Below are 11,161 nucleotides of genomic sequence, written 5' to 3'. Positions count from 1 at the left end.
GATAAGTCATACCTTGCGCTGGGCTTTTTATTTGATGTCCTATCAGTGTCTGGAAGAGGCACCATCCTTGTATTGGAGGGTAATTCCCTTTGAACTCCCTTTTTCTCCCATAGGTCTGAGTTCTGTGCCCAAAATCCATAAAGTAGGAGGAATGATCTGACCACCACAAGTTGCCATCTGCCCTTAATATAATCACCATAGCACAAATGCTCATGTGCCTACATACATATACATATAAATAAATTAAAATAATTTTTTTTGGAGATTCAAGGCATGATCATTTATTTGTTACTCTTAAAGACATTTTTGACTGGACTCAGACTTAGAAGTAGAAGCTCTCAGCGAGGACAGCCTACATCTCATCTCTTGGCAATCTGTTCCTGGCGTTTTTCTTTGGCTTCCTAAAGAAAAAAAAAAAAGCAGTTAAGGTCTGGGTTTAAAATGCAAATGCAAGCTGGGCGTGGTGGCGCACGCCTTTAATCCTGGATGGCCAAGGCTACACAGAGAAACCCTGCCTTGAAACCCCCGCCCCCAAATGCAATGGCATTCCTGCATTCTTGTTAAGCCGTCTTACCTTCATTCTCTTAGCCAAAAGTTTAGCGTATTCTGCAGCCTCCTCCTTGTTTTTCTTAGTACGCTGTTTCTTCAGAGCTATGCGTCGGCGTTTGTGTTGCAGGACTCGGGGAGTGACAAGACGCTGAATCTTGGGTGCTTTGGTCCTGCGTTTCTTACCTTCTTTGTAAGGGCTTTCTGGCAACATATATTGGTGAACATCATCTTCATTAGAGAGATTGAAGAACCTTTGGATTCTGCTAGCTCTCTTAGGTCCCAGCCGGTGAGGCGCAGAGGCACAGTAGTGTCTGTCAGTCCAGGAATATTCTTCTCTCCCTTTTTTTTTTTTTTTTTTTTTTTTACAATAACCAAGTTGAGAACACTCAGGTTGGCATCCACAATGCATCCACGAACAGACTTGCGCTTCCTCTCTCCAGTTCTCCTTGGTCTATAACAAGAATGCCCCTTACTCAAGAGCAGGCGCACTCTGCCATGGGTCAAAACGCCCTGCTTCATGGGAAACCCTTGTTTGTCTTTCCCACCACTGATCTGGACCACATAACTCTGCGTTGAACACAAAATAGTACATTTACTAGTTCTGTTCCAATCTACAAAAAACAAAACAAAACAAACAAACAAAACAAAACAAACAAAAAACAGGCGCTTAGCCTCACTAGGGAAGAGTAACTGAGACCAGTTTCAACCTCTCACGTTTTCTCTTCATTTCCAATTAAGTTCTACTAGAAAATCCTCCTTTTCGAGTTCCACTCCTCACCATCACCCAGGTTTTACAACGAACACGAAGGTCTTTTAAGACCCTGAATTACAACAAGCGAGACCGGAACCGTGATTCAAGCAGCAACTCCTCTTGGCTCTCCACCCCCGCCGCCCCCCTCCCCCGCCCCCGGCTGTTTGGACCTCAAGTCCACAAACTGACCCTATTAACGTAACTTTAGCGAACACGAACAGCGACTCTACCTTCCACTCTTCACCCAGAGCATCAGCAGCTACTTCCGTGGCCTTCCGCTTCTCATAGAATGTTCGAAGCTTGCGCTCATCGTCCACTTCAGTAAGTTTCTGGCAGACGGTGGCAGGGAAGGAGGTGTTCAGCTTCATCTTGACATGGCTGACCGCCTAGGAGGCGCCACGAAAAAGAGCAAACAAAACAATTTTATTAAAAAAAAAAACAAAGTGTGACAGTTTGTTATTTGCATATATTAAAATTTATTTTCTCTATTTTAGTTGTTTATGCTCTTTGTAATTTTGTTTTAATAAGTGAATAATATCCTCATGGAAACACTATACGTAAAATTGCTTACACAATTTTGCCTCTTTTAATAGTGGATGTAAAACAGGTCCTGGAAGTGATTTGGATAGATCAGAGAAAGGTACAGAGGATTTAAGAAATCTGTAGTCAGTGCCAGAGTCAAGCGTGTCCCCTGAGGGGTTTCTGGTTTGCCCTTATCTCTCAGGACACTGGCATGTCTGTTATCTCCTTGCACCAACACTGTTAACTGCCAGTGCACTCTTCTAAAGATTATGGTTTTCAGAAATTAAACAGTGCCTGAGTAGAAGAATTTTGTAGATGCCTAAAGCAAAGAAAAGCAGAATTTAAGTTAAGCTGGTGAGTATCAGCCAGCAAGCACCATTATGTGAAGAGGTTTTCCTGATGCAGACACAGCAACACGCTGCGCCGGATCAAAAGCTTGATTTGCTTTCCTCTCCCATGACGTCACAAAGGCCCCCTCCACCTCTCATGTTTCTTCCCTTGAACTTGCCTGATTGATGGATCACTGTTTGCATAGGCAATCTCTTAAAAACAAAACAAAACAAAACAAAACAAAAAAACCTTGCTGCGCCTCAGTTTATCTTTCCAGTACACATGAGATTTTCATATATGAAATGCTTAAGATATAGGAGTTTGCAATGTATTGCTGCTATTAACAGTAGTTCCAAAAACTTCAATTGCGTGACAAACAAAATGATGTGTGTTTGATTACACACAGTAGCCCTTCAGGTAAATCGGGCGAGTGTTGTCCACGTTCAGAAAGTCAGCTTCCGGGGACGTTGTGCATTGTCCTAGGATGAGAATCCACGGCCTCAATGACTGCAGCTTCCTGAGGAACAGAAGGAAAGGTCGGCTTGCCAGATGGATGCGCGCCGGATGCTGACTGCTTTTCTGCATGTGCCCAGAGGCCACCAAAGAGCAGCTCCTGCCTGGCAGAGTGGGAGCGAAGACTGAGATCGGAAGGCCATTGATTAGATTCTGAAATAACCAGAACTTTGAATGTTTGAAAAGATGTGGCGGTTTCAAGTTTCTTTAAATCAACTCTGCCTTGGTTGAGAGGCGCTCTGGTACACTAACCGCTCAGGAAATCAATAGTGCACTTTAAAGATGTTAATGGAAAGTCATCTTCCCCAGCGCAAACTCCTCATTGGAAAGTGGGACCAATAGTTGTAAACTTTCTAGTAATGTAAAGTTTCAAAGAATGGCTATTGAAAAATTAAGGAGGCTTTTTTTTTTTTTTTTTTTTTCAAGGCGGGTATCTATTTATCTGTCCAAGAAGTAGTTACCATAAAATACTTGATGGAGAGCAGATGCTGTGCTCCTCCCAGACATACTCAGGAAGTGTCAGCCTATGGGGCAGACTCTTCCATAAACGTCTGAAATGTTTACTCAGCCAAGATTTATGTTACAGTCAAATTAAGCCTGATTTTAACGCGCCCCACTATTTAATCAGTATTTATGCATACTAGTAAATAACCCAAAATTTCAAATATGGATTGAAAGACAGTCACTGCACTGATTCCTAGACAGAGACCAGACATGGATGGAAGAAAAAGAAATCCCAACCCTCCCTGGATAGCAGCTCTTTTCTTAGTTTTCAGGTTTTATTTTGTGAAACGGGAACAATCAACAGTCATGGACACTGACCACTGCCTTCTTTTTTGTCTCTCCTTCCTTCCCTTCCTTCTTCCTCTCTGTCTCTGTCTGTCTGCCTATCTGTTTGTCTGTCTTTCTTCCTTTCCCCCCCTTTTCTTTCCTCCTCCATTTTGCTATTCAGAGCAAACACTAAAAAGGGACACACAAATATTTGCATCCCAAACACAGTCCAGCCGGTTAGCTGGGGCACAGACCAATTGCTACTCCACTTCTTTAGGTCAATTTTTTTGTCTGTAAATATCAGAAAAATAATGCCATTTCTGTCTACGTTAGAGGTGAGCATTCAGTAAATTCATGAACACAAACATGAAATCACAAACCATGATGCAATATGTGAAATAAAAAATATATATACTCAAAATTCTCTGAAGGAAAGTAAAACCCCTCCTTTGAGTCTTGGTCTGTGAACACATTTTGTTTTCATTTTGTCTTAGCTTGCAGTTATGACTAAGAAAGAGACTGTTGATCCAGCAGTTGACAACACGAGTAAACTGTAAGATGTACTTCTTTACACCAAGTCCTCAAGCATGTTGACCTCAGTGCTGCTCTTTACCCTAAACAACCATGCAGGTCTCTGAAGACCTTTTGTTTATTCAGTTATGTCGATTCCTATCTGCTATATTAGAAAAGAAATCAATATTTAAAGTGTGTATTAATTTCAAAGGGCCAACACATTGATTGCCTGCAAATATAAATGTTTTAACAAACAATAATTTTTGAATGAAGCTATTAAAAGTGGCATTTTACATTTCTGCCAATCTCTTTAATGTTTGTCTTAATTAGAAACAGCTGGATCTTCACATCTGCTTCTGCTTTCACTCTCTCATGGTATCACATGTCACATAGATTCTGGAAAATCACATTCTATACTCCTGAGAGAATGGGAACAAGGGCGAGAATATCTTAGTTTTAAAATGAAAATAACGTTGTCCCCGTGGACCTCTAACTGGCCTTGGAGAACCCTGGGTGTGTGACGCTGTAGCAAATCTACAGAATCAGAGTCAGACCAAGCTGGGTTGAACTTGGAAGTATTTTCTTTTTTTAATCCTCTTTCAAAATGTTGAAGCCAAAACTTGTGATCAGCTTATAGCAAGGCAGTTTTAGTCTTGAATATACACCCAGGAGAAATTAGCGCATGAGGATAAAAAAATGTTCAGAATAAGTTTACTCACCATGGCTATAAACTACAGCAACACAAACGGCCATCAACAGAAAATGCATAATAAACTATTGACTATACAGTAATATTCTACACAGTAACAAGAAACCATTTGTTTGTGAAAAACATGGATGACTCTCATGGATCTTATGTTAATTGAAAGAAGCTGGATAGAGGAAACCCATGCTGCATGGTTGCATGTACACAAGGTTCAAGACTGGACAAGAGTAATCTACTGTGCTTGAAGCCAGAAGCGTGGTCACCTCTGAGAGTATGTCTGAGGGTATTGTCTTAGTTACGCTGTTGCTGTGAAGAGACACAATGGCCAAGGCAACTCTTAGGAAGGAGCACATTGAATTGGGGCTGGCTTACAGTTTCAGAGGTTCAGTCCATTCTTATCATGGCGGGGAGCACGGCAGTGCACAGGCAGACATGGTGCTGGAGGTGGCCATGAGTTCTACATCTTGATCTACAGGCATCAAGGGGACTGTCCCACACTGGGCACTAGGAGACTGACCTCAAAGCCCGCCCCTACTGTGACACACTTCTTCCAAGAAGTCCACACCTACTCCAACAAGTCCATACCTCTCCATTCCGTCTGTGGGGGCCATTCCTAGTCAAACCACCATAGGTGTCAACCAGACAGGGAAACGAGGGAACCTTCTGGGTTGCTGGAACTGTCCCAGAAATTGACCTGGGTGGTGCTTATGTGACTACAGAGCAGCGTGTAAATGCATCAGTCTCCGCCCTTGAGATTAGCATGCTTCGCCTTATACACATTGCATATCAAAATATGCATTTAGAAACCCTGTAGGAGATTTCAAGCTTGCAGTATTTAGGAGGTCTTGCTCCTCGGAATCTCAAGTGTCCATTTCCTCTCTAATGAATATGACTACTGTTGATAATTTATGTTTGTAACATATTTATTCTGCTGCATCTTTGATCACTTTACATATGTCAACTAGTCAAAGACCATTTTGGTCCCCATTCCAGAGGTTACAAAGGACCATTTAGTCATTTTGTTCCATTTGCAGTTTGTGTCAAGTCCTGGAGACATACAAAGGAATAACCACATTGTCCATGCCAGGGAATCGAGTTTCTGAAAGCCAGAAGCACAAATTGCAAACGCCCAAGTTCTCCCTCCACCCCAGGCCCTCTGACCTGCGCTACTTCTGCTGCCATGCATGGTGAACTTGCTCAAACTATTGATCTTTTTAGGCTCCTCAGTTATCAGCAAGTGATATTTTATGCTGAAGATAGACCCAACCAAGAGAATCAACCTCAGAGACCTGGGTAGATCTGGGCCGCAGTGCACAGCTGCCCGTGGCTTAACGTGTTAGAGTTCTAGAGGTCTTGCGCCCATGGAAGGCTCCTGGACATCACTCCAGATGGGAATGCTAAGGCTGGACAGTTCCTCCCCCTGTCCTACCACAGGGAAATGAGAAATGCCTTGCAAAGGTGCATTCCAGAAATATCACCAATGGGATCTTGTATCAGATGAATGGGCTAGAATTTATATTCTGATTCTGTCATCAGTTCTGAGAATACAAGCATATTTCTGAGGTTTGAACTGCTTTCCTTTAAAATGAACACCCATGTGACCATCTCATTGTCAACGGCCCCTGAGAATCTGAATGCATTGAAAATAAGCCTCAACAGGCAGCCCCTTGTAGAAATACAGGCATGTTATTGATTTTCCTGTTTGCAATGAAGTCAATAACTGTAGTATTTTAGAAAGACCAAACAAGACAATGTCAATGAAATAGCATTGAAAATGGAAGCAGAAATGGAAAATTGTATGTGTACTATTTGCAACAAGCACCATTATGTACACTATCTACAATAAGCTAATTTATGTGTGCTATTTGCAATAAGCACTATTACATATACTATTTATAGCAAGCAGTTTGAGCAAGCACCTACCTAAGACAGGTCACACAGGCATCCATCAGACCACTTAAATCCTTTGTGCTATGCACTGAGTTAACAGTATTGCTCACTGGATGCTGTTGCTCGCACATCTAAAATGCCAAGTAAAGGGCTAGGTGTGGTACCATATAACTTGGGAGGTGTGGTAGTCAGATCAATTGTTTGAGGCTGACTTGGAATTCTGTCTCAAAATATAAATAAAAATATAAATCAAACTCTAAGTAAGGACAATTATAAGAATCCAGACTTAACATTTGCTATTCTGCTAACAACAGCGAAGAATCAATTCTAGAGGTTTGACTATTTAAGAATATTAAAGCACAGGACAAACCCTCATTTGTTCAAATGTACTGTGTCAGAAATTGAGTGAAGTAATAGTCTGAGAGAAAAACATGGGCTAGGCCATACACCATGGCAGTGGACGATCTTTTAAAAACTAGGACAACACTGTTCTCATGTGGCACAGAAAGACAATTTTGTAAAGCTAGATTTTGTCTTGAATTCTGTCCCTCAAAATCCCATGAGTAATCATAACTGATGATGAGAAGGGTCCACAACATATTTTAGTCCAAACGACTGCTAGTGATAGGAAGCTAAAAATCCCACTGGACCGGAGTCCAAGAATTCTACGGGGCCTCTTTCCTTTCCTGGTAGAAGGATGACTCAGGGCTGCACACTGTGGTGTCAGCACATTTCCCAGGCCTCCAGTGAGCCCATCACCAACACCTGCTGAAATGCCCTGGGGACTCTAGAATAAAGGAAACAGAAGGTGTCGGGAGATCTCCGTCATTTCTCAGTGACAGTGTTTGTTAGAGGAGGAAATTGGATGCTAAGAAAATGCTGACCATAAACCTCCAAAAGAAAAGATGAAGCTACTCAGAAAACAATAGGTTCCATGGGTGTGCTGGAAGGAGCCCAGGTACAGTGCACTGTGGCAGACTGAATCTGGTTATGAGAGCGAGTGTTTATCAGGACTGAGACAGCTGAGCGAGCAGCCCCGAGAATGACCAGGGAAGCATATATAAGGATGGTGTTGTGTGTCACTAGATATTGCTGCAGAACACAGGAACCTGCCGCGTTACACCAAAGTCACCACCATAAGTCATAGACGTGGGTCTTGCTCTATTTTGAGTGGTCTACACAATGAAGAACCAGCTATAGGCTTACACCCTCTAGTGGCTTTCTTGTGCCAACAGGGGAAAGACTAAGCTTTGTGACAAGTCATCAAAGACCCTCCATGTGGTGGTTTGGGTAAGAATGTCTTCCATTGGTTCAGGTTCTTGTATACTTGGTCCCTTGTAGGTAACACTGTTTGGGTTTTAAAAGTGTGGCCTTGGGCTAGAGAGATGGCTCAACGGTTAGGAGCACTGTCTGCTCTTCCAGAGGTCCTGAGTTCAATTCCCAGCAACCACATGGTGGTTCATAACCATCTATAATGAGATCTGGTGCCCTCTTCTGGCCTGCAGGGGTACATGCAAGCAAAACATTGTATAATAAATAAATAAATAAATAAATAAACAAACAAACAAACAAAATCTTTTAAAAAACTCTTTTTAAAAAGATTTATTTATTATTTATACAGTATTCTGCCCCACACGTGTGCCTGCCCACCAGAAGAAGGCACCAGATCTCATTACAGGTGGTTGTAAGCCACCATGTGGTTGCTGGGAATTGAACTCGGGACCTTCGGAAGAACAGATGGTGCTCTTAACCTCTGAGCCATCTCTCCAGGCCATAAATAATTAAAATCTTAAAAAAAAAAAAAAAAAAAAGGAAGAAGTGTGGCCTTGCTGGAGGATTGTGTCACTGGGGGCTGGTTTCCAGCTCTTAAAAGCCTCTTTTTGTGCCAGTTCACTCTCTTTGCTTCCTGCTGTGGTTTGAGCTGTGAGCTCTCAGCTGTTCCAGCTGCTTGCCATGCCTGCTGCCCGATGCCACAATGCCACGATAGACTCTCATCCCTATGGAACCATAAACCCAAATAACTCCTTTCTATAAGTGGCCTTGGTCACGGTGTTTTATTACAACAATAGAAAAGTAGCTAATCTACTCCCTAAATCTAAATTTTGCTTCTCTCTCGTCACTTTTTGCTTTAAGCTCCAGTGTCACACACAAATCCTTGTGGTTTTCTCCTGGTAGCAAATTGCAGGCGTCTCAATTCTTTTGTCTTTGCAGACACTATTAGTTAAATAACTTTTCTCTCTTTCTATGTTTTCCTCTCTCTTTCTTGCCTCCGGATGAGTCCTAGCAATTGGGGCCTTCTGGAAGTCATCTCTGGGTGTTCTTCTTCTAGTGTGTTGGTTACCTAAAGGTCTATCTTTGTTCCTCCTGTGCTGTCTGTACTCACACTACTGTGCTGTTATGCAAGGTTTCATGAGGCCATTTTCTTGCAAGTGTGAGATATACTGTGAACGTACCTTCCTCACTACGCCACTGTATGCCTCTTCCTAAAGGCATATGGGTAGAGTCTATGACTAGTCCCATTTTGCAGCTAAGGGACTAGAGAAGCAATTTGCTAAGGTTCCAATCCCAGAAGGAAGGCCAGCAGTCCAGAAGCCTGAAAACGTGCGTGTGACTTTGTGCTCCAGCATGCAGGGATTCACGTGAGGAAGTGGGACTTAAGGATCAGTTCCAGTGTTTTTATTTTTATTTTTATTTTTATTTTTCACTAGGTTTCACTAGTCTCACTTGTTCTCCAGACACTTCACTCTTCATGAAGAAGCAAGCAATTTAGGGATAGTGGCCTCCAGTCCTGTCCTTGGCCAGAAGCCTTGCTTCTTTCCTGGCTAAATGCCAGAAATATTGGGGGCTCTGGTCCCTGATGGGGTTCCCAAATAATTTAGGGTCTCAGTTATTGAGAGGGAGCGTTACGGTAGCCATAGATGCCATTGAGGCTCTGTACTCCCATTTTTCTGTTAACACTAAAAAAGTAAACAGCACCTTTGTTCCTCCTTGGGCCTCCTGGTCAAATAGTCATATGATCTGCTCTGAGTATCAGAACATTATGTACTATCATCTCCTCACTTAAGAGTTAATCCAACTGAGCTTGGAAATCCCCCAGTAAAGAAGATCACCCTTGGAAGGCTGGTTAATCTAGTGGCCTGCTACAGACATGGGAGGAGTAATTATCCCTTTAATGAGATAATCCACTCAACCTTTCCAGAACCACCCCCTCACACCCTTACAGACTCTTGTAGAGCTTTCATCATTCAGCATGTCTTACTTAGGGTTTCTATTGCTTTTGTATTGAAAAAATATAGAGATGCCATTCCATACATCTGATATGAAGAGGTTTATTTGGGGGAAGAAAAAGGGAGAGGCGCTTGGGCTTGAGTGGGCCATGAAGGTACAGAGAGACACAGGGAGAACAACCTGGAGAGAAAGAGCAGGACAGAGAAAGATTGGGGAAGGGGGTCCCCAGACACAAGGAAGGAGGGAGAAACCTAGGGAGGGAGGGAGGGAAGGAGAGAGGGAGGGAGAGAGAGAGGGAGGGAGGGAAAGGAAGAGAGGGAGAGAGGAAGAGAGAGGGAGAGAGAGAGGGAGAGGGAAAGGGAGAGAGAGGGAGAGGGAGAGGGAGGGAGGGAGGGAGGGGGAGAGAGAGAGAGAGAGGGAGAGGGAGAGAGAGAGAGAGAGAGAGAGAGAGCGCTCAGTGATGGGTCAATCCTTTATATCTGGTGCGCAGCTGAAATGCATCTGGCACACACCTGGTAGTGGCAGGTGATGATGTCAGAGGTTGCTAAGCAACCTAGAGGCAGGCTATCTGGGGCTGCCTATATGCTAATAAGTGCCACAATGAAACACCATGACCAAAAGGCAGGATGAGGAGGGAAGGGTTTATTTGCCTCATACTTCCATATTGCTGTTCATCATTGAAAGAATTCAGAACAGAAACTCAAAGAGGACAGGAACCTGGAGACAGGAGCTGATGCAGGCACCACGGAAGAGTGCTACTTATTGACTTGCCCTTTGCGGCTTTCTTAGCCTGCTTTCTTATAGAACCCAGGACCACCAGCCCAGGGATTGCACTGCCTACAATGGGCTGGGCCCTCCCCCACCAATCAGTAATAAAGAAAATGCCTTTCAGCTGGATCTTATGGAGGTGTCTTCTCAAATGAGGTTTTCTCCTTTCAGATGACTCTGGTTTGTGTGTCAAGTTGACATAAGACCAGCCAGAATACAGCACTACAGAGCTTGGTAACTCTAAATTACTTAGAAAAAATGTACTTTTTTTCATTTCTTTTTAAATCTTTTCTTTTGGATACTGACCAAATTCTAAGCATGTTGTTTCCTGACACTCTGGGCTTTCTCATCCTTTTTCTAGACTACCCCTACTTCCACCAGTGGCTGCTCACCAGTCTTCATTGCTGAGCTTTCTGGATTTCTTGGACAATAACTAAAAAGACATGACTTTCTCTTTTCTGCTTAACCATCTCCTTCCTTCTGGCTGCTGAAAATTACAGCTGGTCTGTGTTGTTGTTATTTCAAACCAAATAAAATCGTATTCAGTTCCTCTGAATTCATTCTGTGAATGAATTTCTAGATTATTTTATTAATAAATAATATTTGCAAAAACATTTATG

At 42.8% G+C, this 11,161-nt stretch overlaps 1 pseudogene; it reads right to left on the bottom strand.

The window, feature by feature from the left end:
• Window positions 1-294: 294 nt before the first annotated feature.
• Window positions 295-1,668, bottom strand: LOC127198641 (40S ribosomal protein S6-like; annotated as a pseudogene).
• Window positions 1,669-11,161: the final 9,493 nt, after the last annotated feature.

Source organism: Acomys russatus, chromosome 2 (genome assembly GCF_903995435.1).
Source record: "Acomys russatus chromosome 2, mAcoRus1.1, whole genome shotgun sequence".
Classification (NCBI taxonomy): domain Eukaryota; kingdom Metazoa; phylum Chordata; class Mammalia; order Rodentia; family Muridae; genus Acomys; species Acomys russatus.
The sequence above is the reverse complement of the archived record's forward strand: the minus strand, read 5'-3'. Positions and strand labels throughout refer to the sequence as shown.